This window comes from Apium graveolens, chromosome 2, assembly GCF_009905375.1.
Source record: "Apium graveolens cultivar Ventura chromosome 2, ASM990537v1, whole genome shotgun sequence".
Classification (NCBI taxonomy): Eukaryota; Viridiplantae; Streptophyta; class Magnoliopsida; order Apiales; family Apiaceae; genus Apium; species Apium graveolens.
In genome coordinates, this window is record NC_133648.1 from 19,153,303 (window position 1) to 19,180,232 (window position 26,930).

Here is a 26,930-nt window from a genome sequence, read left to right on the forward strand (position 1 = left end):
CTAAAAAACTCATCGCTCTACTTTGGGTTGTTCTCAATAATGGAGTTGCTATAAAAAATATGGGGACACTTGGGCTTTTGACGGATAAAAACCCAACCCGGTTGAGTTAAAGGACTATTATAAATCAATGGTGATGAGAGTTGGTACCTGTGATTTTGATGAGGATGATTCTCCTTGCTCCAAGGCCATTAAAGCATAATTTCCAACTTCCTCATCTTTATCGTTATCAGAATCATCCCAACTTTTTCCCTCTGCAATATAAGCTTTGTTTTGCTGTTTCTTCAGAAAAGCTTCATACTTTGCTTCCAGTTCAAGATAAGCTTTTTCTTTCTTTGCTTTCTTGGATTTCCTGCATTCTGTAGCAAAATGGCCTAGTTCATCACAGTTGATCTGTCAATAGATCTAGTTTTGTAACCATTTTTGCTATCAGATGTGTACTTCCCTTTTCCTTTCCAGCTGTTGTCTTTGTTGAAAGACTGTCCTTTATTCTTGAAGTATCTTGGCTTCTTTACTCTAATATTAGAGAATTTTCTTGCCAAATAGGCATTGACTGATCTAGCTCATCAAGTTCATCAAGGGTGTATGACTCATCTTCTTCCAGTTCCAGTATGACTTGTTCCTAAGAGTCATTGATTCTTTTCTCACTTGTTCAGGCAACTGGAGTTTGAGATCTTGGCTCATCATTAGAGGTCTGGTAATTATTAACAATTAGAGCACTAGAACCATCCAAAACATGCCCTTGACCAGCTCTTAATGATCTCCTTTGAATTATTTCTAATTCATATGTCTTTAAGATTCCATAAAGAACTTCCAGTGTTATCCTGCTTAGATCTCTCCCTTCTCTGATTGCTGAGATTTTTTGTTCCAAATGGTCAGGGAGTGTGAGCAAACACTTCAAGTTCACTTCTTCAGCTTCATAGTATTTGTCATGGAGCTGCAAGTCATTTATTAGCTTATTGAACCTTTCAAACAATCAGTGATACTTTCTTTTGGCTTGGACATGAAACCCTCATATTGTGAAATCAGTATCCTTCTTTGATTAGATCTAACTTCCTCAGTTCCCTCACAGATTATTTCAATCTTTTCCCAGATCTGCTTGGCAGTATCACAGTTGACAATGTTATTGTACATTACACTATCAAGTGACTCTATCAATATCAGCTGCAAGCCACTATCCAGGGAAACTTTTTCTTTCTCAGGCTCAGAGTACTTAGAAGGATCTTTTGGAGCATAATGATCTGGGATGACCATATCACCATCTGTATATTCCTCAACTCTAACCATATGAGTGAAGAGCCCATTTTTGAGAATCTGAATATATAATGGATTGGCCATGCTGATAAACAGCATTATTTTCTTTTTCCAAAGAGTGTAGTTAGCTTTATCAAAGGTATAAATTTTGATGCTACTGATCTTCTGTATATTCATTCTTCCAAGATCTTAAATATGTTTACTTTCAGATTTTTCTCTGATACCACTTGTTATGTAATGAATTACACACAGAAGGGGGGGGGTGAATGTGTTTTAGTGTTTTTATGCTTTTCTTGAACCGTTTTGGTTTTGGACAAAGTAAATCAAATCTTGTAGTAAGATGTGTTATAAAATAAGTTAAACATGCAGCCATGAATATCACAGATCTTTCAAAACTCACTTAATTTTATATTAAAATTAAGAATATTTTGCTAAAAAAATTTTAGGCTCTTTGTTGATAAAGAGCTTAGCTTCTACTTGAAAGAAAATACAAGAATTCCTTATCTAATTGTTGCTTCTAACAAAGGACCAATGTTAACTTTATAATTTAGTTAACTGCTGGTTTACACAGTGTATAATAAAACATGCTATTAACTTTAGTAAACTGTCACTTTTCATTTCCATTTTAGGAAAAGTATATCTTCAATTTATGGCTTATCATATCTTTGCATACAGTGTTAACTTTGATCTTTCTTTGTCATTTAATCTTCACCCTTGATCTTGCACACTCTTCAAGATGCTTTTTGTAGACTTGTCAATCCAATTGGTTGGATTGTTTGTTGATTATTAATCTAGGATATTGAACTGGTCTGTAAATTGTACTTTGAGATTTTACCTCAAGATCTCCAGTTAGGCATATAGAGGTCTTGACATCTCGATAAGTATAATGACTTATCGAGATCTCTAATATTCCATAAATAATTTGACTTGTAGAGGTCTCTGAGTTCTCTATAAGAGAATTTGGCTTGTCGAGATCTCTCAGCTTCATGTCTTCACTTTGACTTGTCGATATCTTTGAGATCTCTAGTGACATTTGACTTGTCGATATCTCTGAGATCTCTAGTGACATTTGACTTGTCGATATCTCTGAGATCTCTAGTGACATTTTGACTTGTTGATATCTCTAGAGTTCTCTAGTGAAGAAATGACTTATCGATATCTCCAATCTTCGTATCTTCAATTGGCTTGTCGATATCTCTCTGAGTTCTCTAGTAGCTTTCCTGACTTCTCGATAAGTCATTTGGAGTTCTCGAATGACTTCTCTATAACATTAAATTTGTGACTTGTAGAGATCTTGACTTAGAACATTTTTCCCAAAACAGATTTTTAAACTCCAAGCTTCTTCATAATTCTTCTGAGGCATGATCTTCTTGATCTTCTTCCAGATAGAATTCTTAGGCTTGATACTGTTTAGAGAAAAAGACTCCAGTCTGCTCCTTTGATATTTTTACAGACTTTAAATGTTACAAGTACAAAATGCAAACTAAGATTACAATACAACTTACTTAGTGTTGTCAATTTGACTTAGTCTTATTAAAGTACATGCATGTCTTGCAAAACAATCTCCCCCAATTTGTGAGAAGATTGCTTAACACAAATTCATGCCTGTTAACAAGACTAACCCCAAGTTTAAAAAAATGGAAAATAAGACTGATATAAAAATTGACACAATTACAACAATTATACATTAGGTGATTTCTTGAGTTTGAATAATTACAAGTATCAGACAAAGACTGGAACTTTTGATTCTTCTCTCATGAGGTCCTTTAGATACACAAGAATTTCTAGTTCCTCTTTGATTGGAGTTCCAGTCAGAGCTTCTATCAGCTTGAGTCTGTCATGCTTTGGGTAACCATCTAACATTTTAATTCTGAATTTTGAAAAAGAGCCAGCTTTTATATTCAGAAATCTTCCATCTTTAGAAATTCTGCTCATCCCTTTAGCTTTAAGATCTTCTGATCTTTTGATGTACATTTCAATCTCTTCATCATACTTTCTCATTTTCTCCTCATATTCTACTTTACCCCTAGCTCTTCTTTCTTCCCTTGCAATCAACCATTCAACTAGAACTGATCTCCATGCTCTTGTAGCAGTATCTTTGTCCTTTGTCCTTCAATAAACTTATTACTCTCTTAATTTCTATTGGAGAGAGAGTGTCCATCAAATTGCTGCCTAGAAAAGTGAAGGACCCATCTTGAAAGTAGATTCTTACTTCCTTTAGAGTAACAACCCAGACTCTAACTATTTCCTCAGCCAATTGTTGAAAATAGTCTTCATCTGAACTGCACCAGTTTAAGGGTAAAAAATCATTATGCATGAAGCAATTCAAGATGGCCCTTTCAGTAACTTCAACTTTTTCAGTAGGCTTAGCTTTCTTAGGTTTTCTCCCAACAGACTTGAAATGAGTTTTGAGTGATAGTTTAACATAAGGTAAGGTTGAGATTTTCTTAAGAGATGTTTGGCTTATGGTGATTGGAATTTTTTGAAAAGAGTTAGCAGTTTGTTTGTATAGAAATTCGGGCCTTGAGGTTTGAGATGGTTTGATGTTTGAGGTTGTTGACTTTGAAGGTTGAGCTAATTGTGTTTGGATTTTTAGGGTTTGGTGCGGTTCTAAGCCATCATGCCTTCTATTGCTTCTTCTCTCACCTCTCCTCTTACTTTCAGCATCCTTCTTTTCATCCTCCTTCCTCTCTCCATCTTTTCTTCCAGCTGCCTTAGTGAATTGACTTGGATTTGAACTTTGGGCAAGTTGGCTTCAGTATTTCTAAGATATCTCCATAACAGCTTAATCATCTCTTCATCTTCAAAAGTCTGTTCCTTTTTGTTTTCAACTCAGTCTTCAGAGTCATGATAAGCTTCTTGTTGGCCATGACACACTGCTTAGGAATTTGGAAGTGTTTGAAGTATTTGGTGGGTAGGACATATGTATGCCACTCCCTTTCTAGGTTATAGATAAGCTTCTGAAAAAGCAGCCACTTGTGCATTCTTCAATTCTGTTAGCAAGAGAGTGTCTTCATAAATTACCATTCTGACTTTGCTTATTAGAATGTCTAACTCAGATGCCCTCCTAGAAATAAGATAGTTGAGGGACACCTGCATACGCCTGTCTACCCCTGAGTCATTGATGTTGACCACTATCCTTCTTTTCTGAAAGTTGTCTTTTGTTACCAAGATCACCCTTAGCGAGTTTATTGTCCTGTCCAAGGCTTTCTTGTAGGTGAAGAAATTGTCATTAAGAGAAGCCCTGAGTTCCTTAACTAATTCATTAAATTACCTGCTTAGACTGGGTCCCTCAGTTGCTTTAATAAGCCTCTCCATTCTAATATCAACTTCTTGACTTAAGCTTTTTTCAGTACCTTGGACATGTTGAGTAGATGATCTTGATTGTGCTAGCCTAGCCTCTATCTCCCCCTTAGTCTTGTTGGCAGGCATGAGAAGGGGAGTAGGAATTTCAGGCCTCACAGCTTCAGGTAGTGCAAGCAATGAAATATTGAGCTTACCCATGATGGGCCCCAAAGCAACTAAATTTTACATTTGTAGGTATTTGTGGGAGTCCACCAAGGATTGGATGTCTGCCTGTTGAATCTGCACCAATGTGGTGAGAGAATGTTCTTGAGCTGTGAGCTGATCATTTGATGTTTGCAGTGTGGAGACTTGTTATTAAAGTGCTTAAATTTGAAGATTTGTTGAAGTAGATGCAGGTGGATGAGAGCTTGATATAGAGATAGCAGGAGATGGTCCAAATGTAGCTTGCACAACTTTCTGAATTTCATCCATGACTAGAGGTAAAGGAGTGTATCTTGTAGTGTGCATTTGAACCAACTTCCACCTTGTGTCAATGGATTTAGTGATGTGATCTTGAACTACCTTGTACAAGGCTACAAAGGAGTCTTTGAGCTGATTTACACTCTTATCAATACCATTGAGATCATACCTTGACATTTGGTCTGAGAAGGTTTGAAATTAGTTTTTGATCTCAGTTTGAGAGGGGATGATTTGATCCATCTTTTCCCTTATCATCCTCCTGATTTTGTCTTCATGACCAGTCATCTTGACTTCAAGAGCTTTACCAAAAAGGTGAAAAGCTTTGAGTTGAGCTTTGTACACTTCTGTGACTGCATCATATACATCTTATGGAGTCAAGGCCTTGACATTGCTTCCCAGAATAGTGATGTATTCTTCCCTATACGTGGCCAAGACTTGATCAATTTCTAATACAAAGTCCAGAGATAGCCATGCATCCACATTACCATCTTGTTTTGTATCATTGACAATTTTCTTTTTTTTCTCAACTTCTTCATTGTATGTAAGCATGATAGCTTGATAATCTTGATTGCTCATGTTTGTAGTGAGGAGGTGCTGTGAGATGTTAGCTAACCCAGATTGCTGCTCAACTAGGAGATCATCTATAGATGTAGGTTGAGAGTCTAATTCCTGTAGCCATTGTGAGAGGAGATGTGGTTGTTGAGGTTGTGAGGTTGAAGGTTGTTGTGAGGGATCAGAACCACCTGTGACTGAAGTCACAGTTTTACTCACAGAGTGCTCTGTGTTTATGACCAGTTGTTCCACAATAGTTGTGGGAACCTCTAATTGAATTGGAGGGGATTTGACTGGGTTACTGTCATGTGCACCAGTCTCAAACCCTTGTGTGTCTCGCACCACACTGTCACCTGAATGTGCTATACTTGCCTCCCCTATGACAGGATCATTGGCAATTATACTCCTAGCATCAACTGCTAATGCAATTTCTGATAGGGTTGTGAGGGGTGTTGTTCCTACATGAGGAACCTTCAATTGAATTGGAGAGGATTTAGATAGCTCCCCCTCAAGAGTACTACCCTCAAACCTTATAGTCTGTGAAGACTGATTTGCACATTAAGGTGCATTTAGTATGTCCATGGGGTCTTTATTAAAAACTGATAAATCTCCCATGGTTTGGATGGTGTCATCAAGGTCTACCCCGGCTAGTAGCCTCTCACCATCTGATTGGAGTGTCTGGGTGGTGAGCAAGGTTTCTTGAACCAAGTCACTTGATTTAGCTTGCACTTGAGAAGTAGATTCATGTATTGTAGGTAGAGAAGAAATTTGTGAGATTAAAAGTTGTTGCTCAGAAGTGAGTGTTGGCAGCTCCCCCTGAATGGATGAGGGAGCTTCAAAAGATGTGCCCTCACTGTGTGTCCCATCCTTATTCCTCCTACCATACACTTGAATTGCTTCAGGTGTAGGCTGTGCAGACTCTGTACAATATGCATTGTGGTGAATGCTCTTTTCAATAAACACACTCTATTGAGAGGATGTATCTAGAGTGTGTTTTGTCCTAATTTTTACAACTGCCTCCTGTTGGAAGGATACAGAGGTGGCTTGAGTGGTCAGTTCAGATTTCTTACTCTTCTTTGATCTCGTGACCAAGGGTGACTCAGTTTTAGTTTGATCCTCACCACTCTCATCTTTTGTTGTTAGTGTTACTTCCTTTCTCTTCCTTTTACTCACCTCATCCTTTTTAGAAGATGAGGTGGTTGGTTTCCTAGCTACTAATGGTTTTGAAGAAGCAGGCTTAACATGGGTAGGTTCCCGTGGGTGTGCCTGTGTTTGTGCTTCCACAGGCTCAGGAACCATTGTTGTACTGAGTTGACTTGCACTAGTTCTCATATCTGGCATATAATAAGGGTAAGTCTTAAATCTTTCAACCATGAAAGATGTTAACTTAAGACTTACTGGAACCTTATTCTTAGTAAGAAGTGATCCAAATAGAATTTTAGGTACTTGCTTACAGTTGCCAATTAATGACCTGTTTACTCCTTCCAGCATATGTATGTCATTACCTTTATAGTTTAAAGCTGACATAATAAATCTAGGTAGAAAAATTTCTTACCTCTTGATTCCAATGGCATTGTTAGCCTGGTGCTCAATTCCTCGAGTATGTAGTGTCCTACATTAATCTGTTTGTTGGTGGCCATTGAGAAAACCAGCTTCTGGACAACACTGGCTATGTTGTCAAACCCTGACTTCCTACAGGTGAATGCCCTTATCACAGAGTCAAACAGAAATGACCATTCCCTCCTTAGATGTTTCTTGTTCATGTTGGCCAGGTTGATCTTCTCAGAATAATTGATGATGTCCATGAATTCATACAGCTCATCCTGAGTTGGAGCCTCCACCAGTTTGTCAGTAGGATTTCCCAAAGCCTTATTGACAACATCCTCAAGAATCTCCACCTGTTGTCCCTTGATTGTGCAGTTTATCACAATGGTTGCAGCTTGATTCTCATGCACAACTGTCCTTGTTGTAGCAGTGTTCCAGAAATCTCCTAACACATCCAAATAGAACACAGGATTAGCAGTAAGAGCACATACAAAGTTTTTCTACATGTAGAGGAGAACGGTCGGATTTACTTGTCAACCGAACCCTGGACTCCTAAGGAATGGACCGTCTTAGCGGAACTTCCCGGCCATTTGGGCCAATATAATAAGGCTGGGCCGGCGCCATTCGACCACTTATGCCACTCCTAATTCAGATGACATCCATTTTCTGAAACGTAAAGCTCGTCCCCCCTTTCCCCAAGTAGAGACTTGTTGATGCGGCTCCACCAAGAAGTCGTATCTAGTTGGAAAGGAAAACTCATCGATATTTCCCAGGCGATGCCTGTTAATGGATTAACTTGTTCCAAGAATTTTACTTCCCGAGTGTTGGGTAAGTAATCAAAAACTCTTTTATCAAAACAACAACCTTGTTGCGAATAAAAATACATCACGGAGCCGGATCCCTCAGATTTTTGAGTGAGTATTTAAATCCCCTTCGAAAGGAAGATCTTAAATTTGAAAACGAGTATTGGGATCCGCTCTAACCTTCCAAAAATAGTTTTGATAAAATTTGAAAATAATCTCTGGAAAATATTTAAAGTAAGAATGATATGATAATATCAATTATTTTCCGAATACTTGGAAATTATCGAAACATTATTCTTTAATAAAATAAAGAATATTATTTAATAAAATAAGCAGAATCATAAGTCCTCGAATGAATATTTAAAATAATATTCATTAAATAAAATAAGCGGAGTCATAAGTCCTCGAATGAATATTCAAAATAATATTCATTAAATAAAATAAAGCGGAGTCATAAGTCCTCGAATGAATATTCAAAATAATATTTATTAAATAAAATAAAGTTATCGAATAAACCTTATTCGATTAATAGTTTTGAAAACTATATATATATATATATATATATATATATATATATTATACTCGGGAACATCGACTCCCGGTTTAGAAAATGTTCACCTTTGGGTCCCCTATACTAAGGGTATACGCATCTACTGCTTATCTCTAGCATAGGTATTATGCAACTTTTAAGTATTTGAATCAACAATTAGATATCAAGATTTCGAAACAGGCATGCATATAAATATCATATCATATGCTCCAATATATCGCAAGACTTTGCTAATAATAACCATGCACTTATCACAAGATAATGTATATACATATATACATCACAACAACAGTATAACAGGTAGAAAACTTGCCTGAGCGACTGGGGGTGGTAAAAGGCCTGAGACGAGTCTGGTAACCTATAAACAACATATAAGTTGCAATTAAACCAAAGTCGCTTGAGAAACTAGACTTTAACCAATTAGACTCTAACGTTCTCTTATGGTCGCTTATACGCTTAACGATTCACATAAGTCGCTCGAGTACCCTCGGCTCCACCATTTTTAATAAATTAACCGTTACGAATTTTAAGGCGACGCTTTCGCGAATACCCTACCAACTGACCTATTAACCTTACACAATTGTTTCATACTCCAATTAGTCATTTAAGGACCTTAACCAAGGTTTCAAAGTAAGGCGAGGGGAAATGGTTCGTTCGCGAAACGCCGTTACTTAAAACAGTCGTTTCTCCTAAACCGTACATCGGATTCAAGCGAACCACATATCAAAATGAAGCTCGTAACATGAACTATCTAAAAATGGCGGGTCCTGAAGTTAAGAACAAAAATAGTCTAAGGTAAATCGGGCATTACGACGGCTATGTTTACGCGATTACCAAAATTTAAACTACTCCAATCAACCACAAATCAACCACAAATCAACCATACAATCAAACTTCATCCAAATCCTATTAAATCAGTCCATTACTTCATGTTTTATCCATCTTATTCAGTCACAACAAGAGCTACTAACTATACTTAAGGTTCATTAACCAATAACCAAGATTTACAACTCAAGCTCATTACAAATCCAACCAAACTCTAAATATACATGAATCATGCTCTCTTGAACTATAACAACAAAACCAAACCTAATACTCAAAGTAAAGTTAGGGTTTGGAGGGGTTATACCTTCCTTAGAGTGATTAGAGTAGCTAGGAAACCTTAAGAAGCCTTGAGATAGCTTAGGAATGCTTGGATCTTAAAGGAAATCAAAGAAAATAAAGTTAGTAATCTTGAAAACACTATTCATCATCTTCTTCCTTGATTTATTGGAAGAGATTCATGAAGAAATAGAAGCTTAAACTCCTAGGATATGCTTATCTAATCATAAGGGACCTTGGGTAATTACCTTGCAATTTAACAAAGCTAGAATCTTGATTTTTGGAAATTTTCTCCTTGAAAAGATGAAAAAGCCGAGAGCTAGGTGTTCTTGGGAGAGTGTTTTCTTTGTTGAATGTTTTTGTGGTGGAAAATGAAGTGAATGGGATATTTGGATGATTTGTTGGTTAATTAAAGTGAGTGGAGTATGATTAAGCATGACATCATCTTGGTGACTTCATCCTTTGCCACTTGTCATCACTTGGTGGTGGAAGCATCTTCTTATGCTAATCCTTGCTTAATTGCTTGATTATCATCCATAATCCTTGCACTAATCTCTCTTGCATTACTTGTCGTTTAATTTTTTTACGACTCATTTATCGTTCGTTCTTACTAATCTTCATATCCGGGATCTTATTACTTGGGTTCCCTTAACCTTCCTCAATATATTATATTCCTTTTATGATCCTCTCTTATAATCCTTGAATTTAAATCCTTTTAATCATGTTACCTTATACTCAAATCTTTCTGTATCTGGTGGATTTTCGGGAAAAATCAAAGTGTTCGAATTTGGATTCTGACGATCTTTACATACACTTATATACAATATAGAGTACTAATAAGATCTCAGAATATCAATAAAAGAACTGCTACACAGTGTGACATGAAAAGTTTTCTTATTCAGCAAAATCACTATTCATAAGGGTTACAAAAAGTCCAAAATTTTTGGGGTTATTACATTGAGTCTATCTTGCTTTGGGTAACCATATAACATTTCAATTCTGAATTTTGAAAAAGAGCCAGCTTTTACATTGAGAAATATTCTATCTTTAGAAATTCTGCTCATCCCTTTAGCTTTAAGTTATTCTGATATTTTAATGTACATTTACAATCTCTTCATCATACTTTCTCCTTTTCTCCTCATATTCTGCTTTACCCCTAGCTCTTCTTTCTTCCCTTGCAATCAACCATTCAGCTAGAACTGATCTCCATGCCCTTATAGCAGTATCCTTGTCCTTTAACAAACTTATCACTCTCTTGATTTCTGTTGGAGAGAGAGTGTCCATCAAATTGCTGCCTAGAAAAGTGAAAGACCCATCTTGAAAGTAGATTCTTACTTCCTTTAGAGTAACAACCCAGACTCTAACTATTTCCTCAGCCAGTTGTTAAAAATAGTCTTCATCTGAACTGCACCAGTTTAAGGGTAGAAAATCATTCTGCTTGAAACAATTCCAGATGGCCCTTTCAGTAACTTCAACTTTTTCAGTAGGCTTAGCTTTCTTAGGTTTTCTCCCAACAGACTCGAAATGAGTTTTGAGTGATGGTTTGCCAGAAGGTAAGGTTGAGATTTTCTTAAGAGATGTTTAGCTTGTGGTGATTGGAATTTTTATAAAAGAGTTAGAAGTTTGTCTGTATAGAAATTTGGGCTTTGAGGTTTGAGGTGGTTTAATGTTTGAGGTTGTTGACTTTGAAGGTTGAGCTAATTATGTTTGGATTTTTAGGGTTTGGTGCGATTCTGAGCCATCATGCCTTCTCTTGCTTCTTCTCTCACCTCTCCTCTTACTTTCAACATCCTTCTTTTCATCCTCCTTCCTCTCTCCAACTTTGCTTTCAGCTGCCTTAGTGTATTGACTTGGATTTGAGCTTTGGGCAAGTTGGCTTCAGTATTTCTAAGATATCTCCCCAACAACTTGATCATCTCTTCATATACAAAAGTCTTGTTCCTTTTTGTTTTTAACTCAGTCATCAGAGTCATGATAAGCTTCTTGTTGGCCATGACACACTGCTTAGGAATTTGGAAGTGTTTGAAGTGTTTGGTGGTAGGACAGATTTATGCCACTCCCTTGCTAGGCTGTAGATAAGCTTCTGGAAAAGCAGCCACTTGTGCATTCTTCAATTCTGTTAGCAAGAGAGTGTCTTCATGAATTACCATTCTGACTTTGCTTATTAGAATGTCTAACTCAGATTGCCCTCCTAGAAATAAGATAGTTGAGGGACACCTGCATACACTTGTCTACCCCTGAGTCATTGATGTTGACCACTATCCTTCTTTCCTGAAAGTTGTCTTTTGTTACCATGATCACCCTTAGTGAGTTTATTGTCCTATCCAAGGCTTTCTTGTAGGTGAAGAAATTGTCATTGAGAGAAGCCCTGAGTACCTTAAGCAATTCATCAATTTCTATGCTTAGACTGGATCCCTCAGCTGCTTTAATGTAATAACCCCAATTTTTGGAAAATTTTGAAACCCTGATGAATAGTAACTTTTTACTGATGATGCAGATTAAGGAACATTATCAGAACACACAATATAGGAGTACTGTTATGGAAATTCTGAGATCGTATTAGTATTCCATAAAGTAAATGAGTGTATGTAAAGGTCGTTAGAATTCGAATCCGGACACTTTGATTTTTTCCGAAAATCCATCAGATACCGAAAGAATTAAGTATAAGGTAACATGATTAAAATGATTTAAATTCAAGGATTATAAGAGAGGATCATTAAAGGAGTATAAAATATTAAGAAAGGTTTATGGAAGCCCAATTAACAAGATCCCGGATATGATCCCTCAAACGATCAACAAGAACGAGAGTTAAGCGAACCGTAAAACAAATAAGCGACCAAGAGACAAGCTTGTTCAAGAAGTTAAGGGACTATGACATCATCAGACCACAAGATAATGACAAATGACTAGCTAGTGATGTGATCAAGATGATGTATGCAAAGGAGGAAGATACTTGTTCAAGATTGATTCCCATCCACATGTTTTTAACACCTAAATTACCTATGTTAATTTGCATCCAAGCAATTCATTTCATTTTCCAAGACAAACAAGAAGCATTTTCATTTCTTCATGAGGCTCTCAGCCAAAACCAGAGCAGCAACTTCAAACTACCATATCTCCTTTAATACTCACTCAAATATTATGTTCTATAGCTCTTTGGAAAGGTAATAAGATAGTCTACAACTCTTGTTCACAAGTCTCGTCCAAATAAGCATGGTAAGACCCTCATTTTTACAGTTATTTCAATCGGACTTTTAGAAACTTCAAAATCTAACTTTATGTTTTCTTGATTGTTTGTGAGATCCAAGCTTGTATAAGGATTAATCAATGTTTTAAGGCTTCCTAGAAACTTTTCCCTCACAAATAAAGGTATAAAACTTCTGGACCTTTAAGTACTAAGTTTGTTTGCTTGAATTTTGGGATGGTTTGGATGGATGAGTAGTTGTTTGAATGATTAAGCTTGAATTGAACTTTGATTGTTAAGTAGATTAGTTGATTATGGATATGGTATAATATTGAATTGGATTGAGGATCTTGAGCTTGTTTTGGCTAAGATCAGTAGCCTAGGTTTGAATCTTGAAGTTGTGGATGGATTGTAGTTGGAAGGTATTGATTTGGAGTGGTAAAAATATTGAAAATCGCTAAGTTCTAGCCGTCATAATGCCCGATTTTCCTTAACTGTTTCTGTGCTTAAATTTAGGACTTTTCAACGTACTGTAAGATTCTGACCTTTTCCATGTTTGGATAGTTCATGTTACGAGCTTCGTTTTGATATGTCATTCGCCTAAATCCGAGTTACGAGCGATGAGTAATGACCGTTTTAAGTAACGGCGTTTCGCGAGTGAACCTCGAAACCTCGAGTAACTTTGAGACCATAATTGAGACCCTTAAATGATTAATCGAAACTTGAAACAATTATGAAAGGTGGATTATGCAGTTGGTAAAGTACTCGCGAAAGAGTCGCCTTAAAACGTTTAACGGTTAATTTTATAAAAATGGTGGAGCCGAAGGTACTCGAGCGACTTATGTAAATCGTTAAGCGCAAAAGCGAACGTTAGGGTCTAAGTGGATAAAATCTAGTTTCTTAAGCGACCGTGGTTTAATTCAGCTTATGTTGTTGTTCATAGGTTACCGGACCCGCTCTAAGCTTAAGTCTATCCCGGAACACTCAGACAAGCTTTCTACCCATTATATTGTTGTTGTGATGTAAATATATTAATGCATTATCTTGAGATAAGTGCATGGTTTTTATTAACAAATCTTGCGATATATTGGAGCATGTTGATATGGTATATATATATGCATGTTGTGAAATTTTGATATTTTATTATCAATTCAAATGCTTATAAACTGCATAATACCTATGCTAGAGATAAGCAGTAGTTGCGTATACCCCGAGTATAGGGGACCCAAAGTTTAACATTTTTCTAAACTGGGAGGCGATGTTCCCGATTATATTATATATATATATATATATAGTTTTCAAAACTATTAATCGAATAATATTTATTCGATAGTTTTAAATTATAAGTGAATATTAATTTTAATATTTGTTCGAGGACTTATGACTCCGTTTATTTTATTAAATAATATTATTTATTTCTTAAAGGATAATGTTTCGTTATTCGCCAAGTATTCGAGAAATGATTGATATCGTCAATCATTCTTACTTAAATATTTTCAAAAGTTATTTTCAAAACTTTTACTTCATTTGCTTTGATAAAAACTATTCGTTATTGGAATATTATTTATAGCATAATATTCATATATTTTTTGATTATCTTGGAATTGATTTATTCTATCAAATCATCCTTATTCCAAATGCTTTCAAAAATATTTTCGAGTCTACAAAATGATTTTAAAGGCTAGAGCGGATCCCAATTTTTTTTTTCAAATTTAAGATCTTCCTTTCGAAGGGGATTTAAATACTCGCTTAAAAATCTTAGGGATCCGGCTCTGTGGTGTATTTCATATTCGCAATGAGGTTGCTGTTTTGATAAAAGAGTTTGATTACTTGCCCAACGTTCGGGAAGTAAGTCCATCTAAATGCGTCGGCATAAGCGACATTGGCTCAGCGGGAGTCAATCAAGGTGTAAGTGGCTGAGTGGCAGTCCATCAAAGCGTAAGTGGCTGAGTGGCAGTCCAGCATAAGGTCCTAATGCGGCTAGGGTGATGACCAGTGGGGAATTCCTCCATCTACTAGTAAAAAAGGTGACTTAATTGGTATCTTTTCCTGATTAACAAGATATGAGGATTATGCCAAGGTTTTCTTCTTTTCAAATTCATTGGATATTACAACTCTTTTTATACTTTTCATGACAAAGGTTTTCAAAGAGTGTATGAGATATATATATATAGGTGTATATATATATCGGGACTTAATGAAGTATCTCGTAACTTCATTTCTTTTAAATGATATTTCAAAGATTGAGTCTATTCAAGTCTTATCTTGTGGTCTCATCCATGTGATGAACTTTTGAAACTGATTATACCTTGAACGGTGGTAGTTCAAGCAGTATTCGAAAAAGATATAAGTATACTGGAGAATCTTGTAACTTCATCTTTTCAACTTATATCTAGTAAATGATTATCTTATGCATGACAAAGATTTTCAGGAAAACGTTGAGATAAGGTTAGATATATGAGATCACCTTGCAACGACATTTTTATACAATTATAAACTGGAACACTGTGTATATTATGCTTGGCAGAGGATTTCAAAGATTTTGAAAAGTATATATATATATTGAATATTTCCGACTTCGTTGCATTAAGATATCAAACTTGGTTCCTGTTTGCTTGACCAAGACTTTCATGAGTACTATGAGGATGATCATATACTGTTAATTACTATACATATTATTTTGGTGGGCTTGTTGCTCACCCTTGCTTTCTTCTTTCATCACAAAACAACAGTTAGATGAGATGAACAGGACCAAGCTCCCAATTCGCGAGCGGATAGGAAATGTTCTGCAGTTTCCTGTACGCATTAATGCCGTTGTAGCTGAGGTAGGAACTACCAATAGGCTAGGCTTTGAACTTTTGATGTACCAGACTTATGTATATTTATGAATTATAATAATGGCAAAGAATATGTAAATTTATCCAGAAACCCTTTTGAGGTGTAATGACTTATAATTGTGGAATGAAATGACTTGTGTTATTCTTGGGTATTCATCTCTGAGACTATAACTTATGGCGTGTGTGTATATTGCGGGGTTACAGTACGCAGTAGTCGGTTGTTTATTAAGATTAAGTGTTATTAAGAGAAATAGAACTCGTGACAACTAGGATCTCCGACCCCGGATTTGGGGGTGTTACAGAAATGGTATTAGAGCTAAGCGTTATAAATCTCAGAGATGATGTGTCGTTAAAATAATAAGTTCACTAAGATAATAAGAATTCTTTTCAAGTTCATAGTCGGACTACCTAACGTAGTACTGACAGTTAAAACCATTACGGGAAAGCTTATGAATATCGTGATAGAAGCATAGTTCGTTATCGTATAGGGTAGCGGGGCACTGAACCCTGAGGTTGAGGAGCAACAACGCAATGATGTTTTATTACTTATTGGAGATCATATTGTGGATCTGATAGAGCGCCCTATTGAGGGACCAGATAATGCTCATGTTGAAGATGTAGCCGTTGAGGAGGTTGTCTCAGAAGAGATTGTTGCTGAGGAGGATCCCGAGGAGGATCCTGACAAGAATGAAATGTGATCACTGAGGAATTGATGACCGTAGTCAGGGCGACTACAAGAGATATGAATTTCCGGTTACTACCATAGGTTCGTTCAAATTTTGCAAAGATCGCAGCCCCTTTAATGCGACTTACTCATAAGACTGAGAAGTTCGAATGGACAGAGAAATGCGAGAACAACTTCCAAGAACTGAAGAATATATTGGTGACGGCCCCTGCGTTGGCGTTGCCGGAGGGAAAAGGAGATTTTGTGATTTATAGTAATGCTTCGCACAAGGGATTAGGGTGCGTGCTTATGTAACACGGTAAGGTAATCACGTACGAGTCAAGGCAATTAGGGGAATATAAAATTCGATATCCCCACCCATGATCTTGAGTTCACGGTAATAGTTTTACCCTAAAGATTGGAGGGGCACTACTTGTATGGAGAGAAGTGCGAGGTTTATTCAAACCCCAAGAGCTCAAGTATATTTTTTACACAGAAAGAGCTCAACATGCGCCATAAAAGGTGGTTAAGCTAATCAAGGATTACGATTATAAGATTCTTTATCATCCAGGGAAAGCCAATGTGGTGGCTGATGCCCTTAATAGAAAGGAGAGACTCAAGATGATAATGTCTTCAGAAGAGTTGATAAGAGATTTCGAGAAAATGGAAATAGAAGTGAAGGTAACCGGAGCCGGTACCGAAAAGCTGTTCGAGGTTGCAATGCAGCCTGAATTATTGGAAAAGATCATATTGTGCCAAGAAAAAGTGATGAATGAAGGCAGAGAGCCAATGACTAGAGAAAAGATTAATACCGAGAAAGATGATAAGGGAATAATGAGGTATTCCTATAAAATTTGGGTTCCAAACGTTCAAAAGCTTAAGGACGGGATCTTAGATGAAAGCCATAGTTCAAGGAATAAGATTTAGGGCAAACCCTGAATGTGATAGTCTGGGAGGTCGCCATCCAGATAAAAGTAACCCATAACATAATGAAGTGGAAAACAAGAATTTTAACATATAAGATAACCCCGATTATGGGAGAAGGATGAAATATTTCATACCAAGAAAACAGAAGTCGAGCAAGATAGGGAGAACTAGGATGATACTCCTATGGGGCAACTCATGAACCTGCCTAAACAAAACTTATACTTTTATCCGCAACCACCACCCTAAGGAAACAATGCAGTAGGAAATTTTTCAGGACCTTTAAGTCGCTAAGCTCTCAGAGTTCCAAGGAACAAGCTGACCCAGTCGAGGAAAGAGCCTGGATAAAAGGAAATTGAGGAATCATTTGAGATTCTAAATGATTGACGAAGCACAAAAGACTGTTTTGCCACTTACCTTCCTAAGAGAGAGGCCACCCGCTGGTGGGAGGCTAAGGAAGATAGAGAAATAATGTAGAAGTTTTAAAACCAGGCAGAGGCGGACAAGTATGATGAATCATGAATCTAGGTTGTAAAATTCATCATGGTTCATCTGAAGGACATGAATCCAGAATGACGGGATGTTTAAAATCAATGCTTATGTTGTGTTGGTTCATGAAATGGTTATAATGGAAACATAAATAAAAGACTTAAAGGGTAAGTTGTATAAAGGGATATAAATGAAATAGAGTTAAGAAACGATAAGGGAATTAGGTATATGAAATCCTAAGAAACCCTAGCAATACATATAGAGAAGTGTGTCATCATCAGCGCGATGGTGACTGATCATGAGATAAAAGTCAAGGTTTGAAGGCGTAAGCAATACGTATAATTAATCCCCTTTAAGTTGAGAGTATTCGATGAAACTTTGAGATAGACCGATGGATTAATAAGGAAACATTGATGGACTGAGGAGACAAGATAACAAGATATTAGGAAAATGGGATGAAGGAAGTGACCTTCAAGAATGTGAAGTGTATGTAAGACCGGTGGCTTGATACCCAGAAAGGGAGACGCCAGGTATAAAAGATATCCCAATATTGAGATGATGGTTGAGATAAATAATGGAGATAAATGAATAGTTAGAACTAAAAAGTTCACATTGAACACGACCAATATCTTCTAAAACATCCTTGTTATCATTACCAAATCAGGATAGAAACGGATGACCATTGTTATCTTTTGGAGGCCATATGGATTGACCTCAGCTTGAATAAGGATGCTATTGTGAAATTTGGTATAGACTATCGAGGTGGGAATGATTGAATAAGATAATCTATCAAGGATGTATGACTTGATTATCCATGGAAGGATGCAAGTACCTTTTTAAAGGTAGAATTAAGGATATAACCTCGATAACTTGAGATGAATCTTAAGGGAATGCATAAAGGTTGGCATTTCACCCTTAATAGGGACAGTATTAGTTTTGACAGTATGAATTGGAAAGGATTAAGGTAACAACAACCTTTAAGGATCAGTGGAGAAATTTTTCAGAAGTATATAGACAATGGTTCTAGTATTAGTAAATGGTATTTTGATATGCCCTGTATCTAGGGAATACAGGAGGAACGATTCAAGGATAACCTTAGAGGTCTTACAAGGAGAAAGGTAATATTCAAAGTTCTGAAGAATAGAAATTTTGATAAAGGAAATATGACGTAATTATAATAATGCCAGGTGGGCACATGTTGAACCATAAGAAAGTATAGATCGACCCAATGAAGGTCGAGATTGGTGAAAACAAGGACCCAAGATGAGCGACGTCATAAGTATGATCGAGAGTCAGTCGTGACAATGTTAACCTCTAAAGACCGAGGCAATAACTTATGGAAAAATGGTGATATTTTTTTTTCTTCTCACCAAAGCTTAAGGAAGAGCATTTTCACACAAGCAGTGATTGAAAATGAGGTAGAAAATTTGGTTGGAGATCATTCAAAAGACATTGATTATAAGGAACTATTATTATCAGGAAAGGCCAATAAGGTGGCCGATACTCTAAGTGTAAGAGAGCAATTATAGGCACTCATGCCAGAGGAATACAGTAATGATGATTAAAGCCGTGAAGGTTGTATTATGGTGTGAAAGATTGACATTCCTTCTGATGATTGTGCGATACTCAACCATAATAGTAGTTTGGTAAAGATTTAATTCATGTTATCGCTGTGAGTGGGCTACCTATCTTAGAAGGTCCTATCTTGAGATAAGCCAAGACCATGTTACGAAAGGAATAAAGGAACCTTTGAACTTCATGTCGCCCAATAAAGACATATGGTTAATAATGGTATTAACCTGCTATCGTTGCTTTTATTGAAACTTTTTTGCAATTTTATCTGCTTCATGTCATATGTACGTCAAGTTCAGGAGTGTTCTTCATGAATCATGAATGGTGATTATGTTACCTCCTTATAAGAATTCGATATGGTAGGTATGGATTCAGTTTGGTCAGATATTAGGATTTCATGGAAAACAAATGACTACAGTAGGTCAACGGTGGACCATAGTAATGCAGCAATGATTATGCGAGTAATGAGCTGATTACAACCGTGAGAGTTGTATTGGAATGGATGTTGAGATTGAGTACCACTAATCGGGTCGTGGTGATGTATAACTTATAATTGGTAGACTAACTAAGTCAATTATTTACATAGGACAGAGAGTCGTCTTACTATATGAGGAAGGCTGTGGTGCAAACGTAGGATTCTAGTAGGAATGATGTCTGGAATAAAATCCCAGATCCGATTTTCGATGTTAAGGGAGTTTCAAAGGTGATTTTCAATAAGCTCGAGCAAGAGCATGGGTCCATAGAACGATGGACGGAATAGTAAATATTGAGGCATGTGAAATACGATGCTATAATACTTGATGTTGATATATATATATATGTTTTATTGATTGTTTGTGAGATCCAAGCTTGTATAAGGATTAATCAATGTTTTAAGGATTCCTAGCAACTTTCCCCTCACAAATAAAGGTTTATAACTTCTGGACCTTTAGGTACTAAGTTTGTTTGCTTAAATTTTGGGATGGTTTGGATGGATGAGTAGTTGTTTGAATGATTAAGCTTGAATTGAACTTTAATTGTTAAGTAGATTAGTTGATTATGGAGATGGTATAATATTGAATTGGATTGAGGATCTTAAGCTTGTTTTGGCTAAGATTAGTATCCTAGGTTTGAATCTTAAAGTTGTGGATGGATTTTAGTTGGAAGGGATTGATTTGGAGTGGTGAAAATATTGCAAATCACTAAGTTCTAGCCGTCATAATGCCCGATTTTCCTTAACTGTTTCTGAGCTTAACTTTAGGACTTGTAAACTCACTGTAAGATTCTAACCTTTTCCATGTTTAGATAGTTCATGTTATGAGATTCGTTTTGATATGTCGTTCGCCTAAATCCGAGTTACGAGCAATGAGAAATGAGAAATGACCGTTTTAAGTAACGGCGTTTCGCGAGCGAACCCCGAAACCTCGAGTAACTTTGAGACCATAATTAAGACCCTTAAATGATTAATCGAAACACGAAACAATTATTAAAGGTGGATTAGGCAGTTGGTAAAGTACTCGCAAAATATTCACCTTAAAACGTTTAATGTTTAATTTTATAAAAATGATGGAGCCAAGGGTACTCGAGCGACTTATCTTAACCGTTAAGCGCAAAAGCGAATGTTAGGGTCTAGGTGGATAAAGTCTAGTTTCTTAAGCGACCGTGGTTTAATTCTGGCTTATGTTGTTGTTCATAGGTTACCGGACCCAATCTAAGCTTACGTCTATCCTGGAACACTCAGGCAAGTATTCTACCCATTATACTATTGTTGTGATGTAAATATATTGATGCATTATCTTGAGATAAGTGCATGGTTGTTATTAGCAAATCCTGCGATATATTGGAGCATGTTGATATGGTATATATATGTATGTTGTGAAATCTTGATATTTTATTATCAATTCAAATGCTTATATATTACATAATACCTATGCTAGAGATAAGCAGTAGTTGCGTATACCCTGAGTATAGGGGACCCAAAGTTTAACATTTTTCTAAACCAGGAGGCGATGTTCCCGAGTATATTATATATATATATATAGTTTTCAAAACTATTAATCGAATAATGTTTATTTGATAATTTTAAATTATAAGTGAATATTAATTTTAATATTCGTTCGAGGACTTATGACTCTGTTTATTTTATTAAATAATATTCTTTATTTTCTTAAAGAATAATGTTTCGTTATTCGCCAAGTATTCGAGAAATGATTGATATCGTCAATCACTCTTACCTTAAATATTTTTAAAAGTTATTTTCAAAACTTTTACTTCATTTGCTTCGATAAAAGCTATTCTTTATTGGAATATTATTTATAGCATAATATTCAAATATTCTTTGATTATCTTGGAATTGATTTATTCTATCAAATCATCCTTATTCCAAATGCTTTCAAAAATATTTTCGAGTCTACAAAATGATTTTAAAGGCTAGAGCGGATCCCAAAATTTGTTTTCAAATTTAAGATCTTCCTTTCGAAGGGGATTTAAATACTCGCTTAAAAATCTGAGGGATCCGGCTCTGTGGTGTATTTTAAATTCGCAACGAGGTTGGTGTTTTGATAAAAGAGTTTGATTACTTGCCCAACGTTCGGGAAGTAATTCCATTTAAATGCGTCGACATAAGCGACATGGGCTCAGTGGGAGTCCATTAAGGTGTAAGTGGCTGAGTGGCAGTTCATCAAAGCGTAAGTGGCTGAGTGGCAGTCCAGCATAAGGTCCTAATGCGGCCAGGGTGATGACCAGTGGGGAATTCATCCATCTACTAGTAGAAAAGGTGACTTAATTGGTATCTTTTCTTGATCAACAAGATATCAGGTTTATGCCAAGATTTTCTTCTTTCCAAATTCATTGGATATTACAACTCTATTTTTACTTTCCATGACAGAGGTTTTCAAGGAGTGTATGAGAGATATATATTTAGGTGTATATATATATATATCGGGACTTAATGAAGTATCTCGTAACTTTATTTCTTTCAAATGATATTTCAAAGATTGAATCTATTCAAGTCTTATCTTGTGGTCTCATCTATGTGATGAATTTTTGAAACTGATTATACCTTGAACGGTGGTAGTTCAAGCAGTATTCAGAAAAGATATAAGTATATTGGAGTATCTTGTAACTTCATCTTTTCAACTTATATTTAGTAAATGATTTTCTTATGCATGACAAAGATTTTCAAGAAAATGTTGAGACAAGGTTAGATATATGAGATCACCTTGCAATAATATTTTTATACAGTTATAAACTGGAACTCTGTGTATATTATTCTTGGCAGAGGATGTCAAAGATTTTGAAAAGTATATATATATACTGAATATTTTGCGACTTCCTCGCGTTCAGATATCAAACTTGGTTCTTGTTTGCTTGACTAAGACTTTCATGAGTACTATGAGGATGCTCATATACTGTTAGTTACTATACATGTTATTTTGGTGGGCTTGTTGCTCACCCTTACTTTCTTCTTTCATCACACAACAACAGCTAGACGAGATGAACAAGACCAAGCTCCCAATTCTCCAGCGGATAGGAAATGTTCCGCAGTTTCCTCTAGGCATTGATGCCGTTGTTGCTGAGGTAGGAACTACCAATAGGCTAGGCTTTCAACTTTTGATATACCAGACTTATGTATATTTATGAATTGTAATAATGGCAAAGAATATGTAAATTTATTCAGAAACCCTTTTGAGGTGTAATGACTTATAATTGTGGAATGAAATGACTTGTGTTATTTTTGGGTATTCATCTCTGAGACTATAACTTGTGGTGTGTGTGTGTATATTGCGGGGTCACAGTATGCAATAGTTGGTTGTTTATTAAGATTAAGTGTTATTAAGGGAAATGGAACTCGTGACAACCCGGATCTCCGACCCTGGATTCGGGGGTGTTATATTTTATAAGCCTCTCCATTCCAATATCAACTTCTTGACTTAAACTCTTTTCAACACCTTGGGCATGTTGAGTAGATGATCTTGATTGTGCTAGCCTAGCCTCTATCTCCCCCTTAATCTTGTTGGCAGACATAAGAAAGGGGAGTAGGAATTTCAGGCTTCACAGCTTCAGGTAGTGTAGGCAATGGAATATTGAGCTTACCCATGATGGCCCTTAAAACAACTGAATTTTGCATTTGTAGGTGTTTTTGGGAGTCCACCAAAGATTGGATGTCTGCCTGTTGATTCTGCACTAGTGTGGTAAGAATATGCACTTGAGCTGTGAGCTGATCATTAGATGTTTGCAGTGTGGAGACTTGTTGTTGAAGTGCTTGAATTTGAAGATTTGTTGAAGTAGATGCAGGTGGATGAGAGCTTGATGTAGAGATAGCAGGAGATGGTCCAAATGTAGCTTGCACAACTTTATGAATTTCATCCATGACTAGAGGTGAAGGAGTATATCTTGTAGTGTGCATTTGATCCAACTTCCACCTTGTGTCATTGGATTTAGTGATATGATCTTGAACTACCTTGTGCAAGGCTACAAAGGATTTTTTGAGCTGATTTACACTCTTATCTATCCCACTGATATCATACCTTGACATTTGGTCTGAGAAGGTTTGGAATTGGTTTTTGATCTCAGTTTGAGAGGGGATGATTTGATCCATCTTTTCCCTTATCATCCTCCTGATTTTGTCTTCATGACCAGTCATCTTGACTTCAAGAGCTTTACAAAAAGGTGAAAAGCTTTGAGTTGAGCTTTGTACACTTTTGTGACTGCATCATATACATCTTATGTAGTCAAGGCCTTGGCATTGCTTCCGAGAATAGTGATGTATTCTTCCCTAAACCTGGCCAAGACTTGATCCATTTCTAATACAAAGTCCTGAGATAGCCATGCATCCACATTAACATCTTGTTCTGCATCATTGACAATTTTCTCTTTTTGTTTCTCAACTTCTTCATTGTATGTAAGCATGATAGCTTGATAATCTTGATTCCTCATGTTTGAAGTGAGGAGGTGCTGTGAGATGTTAGCTAACCCAGAAAGCTGCTCAACTAGGAGATCATCTACAAATGTAGGTTGAGAGTCTGATTCATGTAGCCATTGTGAGAGGAGATGTGGTTGTTGAGGTTGTGAGGTTGAAGGTTATTGTGAGGGATCAGAACCACCTGTGACTAAAGTCACAGTTTTACTCACAGATTGCTCTGTGTTTATGACTCGTTGTTGTTCCACATTAGTTGTGGGAACCTCCAATTCAATTGGAGGGGATTTGACTGGGTTACTGTCATGTGTACCAGTCTCAAACCCTTGTGTGTCTCGCACCAAACTGTTACCTGAATGTGCTATACTTGCCTCCCCTATGACAGGATCATTGGCAATTATAATCCTAGCATCAACTGCTAATTTAATTTCTGCTAGGGTTGTGATGGGAGTTGTTTCTACATGAGGAACCTCAAATTGAATTGAAGAGGATTTAGATAGCTCCCCCTCAGGAGTACTACTCTTAAACCTTATAGTCCGTGAAGACTGATTTGTAAATGAAGGTGCATTTAGTATCTCCATGGGGTCTTCATTAAAAAATGATGAATCCCCCATGGTTTTGATGGTGTCATCAAGGTCTACCCCAGCTAGTAGCCTCTCACCATCTGATTGGAGTGTCTGGGTGGTGAGCAAGGTTTCTTGAACCAAGTCACTTGATTTAGCTTGCACTTGAGAAGTGAATTCAAGTGTTGTAGGTAGAGAAGAAATTTGTGAGATAAGAAGTTGTTGCTCAGAAGTGAGTGTTGGCGGCTCCCCCCGGATGGATGAGGGAGCTTCAAAAGATGTGCCCTCACTGTGTGTGCCATCCTTATTCCTCCTACCATACACTTGAATTGCTTCAGGTGTAGGCTGTGCAAACTCTGTACAATATGCATTGTGGTGAATGCTCTTTTCAATAAACACACTCTGTTGAGAGGATATATCTAGAGTCTGTTTTGTCCCCATTTTTACAACTGCATCCTGTTGGGAGGATACAGAGGTGGCTTGAGTGGTCAGCTCAAATTTCTTACTCTTCTTTGATCTCTTGACCAAGGGTGACTCAGTTTCAGTTTGATCCTCACCACTGTCATCTTTCGCTATTAGTGTTACTTCCTTTCTCTTCCTTTTACTCACCTCATCCTTTTGAGAATATGAGGTGGTTGGTTTCCTAGCTACTAATAGTTTTGAAGGAACATGCTCAACATGGGTAGGTTCTTGTGGGTGTGCCTGTGTTTGTGCTTCCACAGGCTCAGGAACCATTGTTGCACTAAGTTGACTTGCACTAGTTCTCATGTCTGGCATATAATAAGGGTAAGTCTTAAATCTTTCAATCATGAAAAAAATTATTTGTAATGGTTTACAGAGACTAAAAAAAATAGTAAAAGCATGACGTTATATCACTAACCGGAGCAAGAATTTATAACAAATAAATTAAAGAAGTCAAATGAGACTAAAAAACAATTCACATAAGTGTTTTCACTTGTCACTTTAATTCTTTATTAACTTAAATATAATATTCATCTAATCAATATGCATGCATGCATATATAAATATTAAATTAAAAGAATCATGCACACTCCCTATACTAAAAGTCGGACCATGCATCACAATAAACTAAAATAATATAATAACTAAATCAAGACTTTGTAAAAAAATCAATAAAACCAATCGGGCCTTAAGCCCAATAACATATGCACATAAATTGATCCGAATAATTTACAAAACAAAAGGAACACAACCAAATTAGACATGCTTGCAAACTTTTTTTCTCTAAAATAATCCTTACACATTTATCAATATTATTAGTAATAAACAAGTAACAAGTTGGCACCCCTTTAACATGCTTTCTAATTGAGTAAGCACAATTTATTATTTTTAATCTATTTAAAAATAATACTTTAGCATGCATATTGTGTCAAAATAAGTAACATCAAAGTCTAAAAAGAAAACTAGGATCTCTACAATAACACAAATCCTATAGTAATTTCAAAACAAGTACACAAAAACATGAAAAATACAAAAGCTAAAATAAAAGGTCAAAAGCATAGAATCCCTGATCAATTACATGCACTTGAATTGTTCTAATTAATTAATACTAACAGCCCCAATAAAATGAAAGAAACAAAGCAATTAATCTCAGGACAAATAAAATGGCTAAAACAGAGTCGTACCTGTCGAAGGAGATTCGGCACGAATTTTATTATTATCTTATGGGATTCTTATATAGGCACAAAAAATCCTAATTCTATTTAGGATATAATAATTTTTTTTTAAAATTTACAACATCCCCAAGTAAATTCCAAAAATAAAATATTTGGCACACACAATTACCTAAATTAAAAAGATTTTGATTTTCTAAATTATTCTTACACTTATTTCCACAAATAACAAATCTTTTCCCAACTCATATAACTTGCACAAAAAGTTTCCGGGATATTCTAATTTAAAATATCTAAACGAATTAATATCATAATATCTAATAAATAAATTAAATATGAAATTACAGATTTTACAGCATGTAACATACTCCGACATATTTCTGCAAGATGCCAATTCTTCCTTTCTGTAACTCCGTTTTGCTGGGGCGTATATGCACAAGGAAATTGATGAGGAATTTTATTATCATGTAGATATCGTGAAAACTTCTTTGAGGCATACTCTCCTCCATTATCTGTACGCAAGCATTGGATCTTATGGACATCCCCCCCTTCAATCATCTCTTTAAATTTCTTGAATTTCAAAAATGTTTTGGATTTTT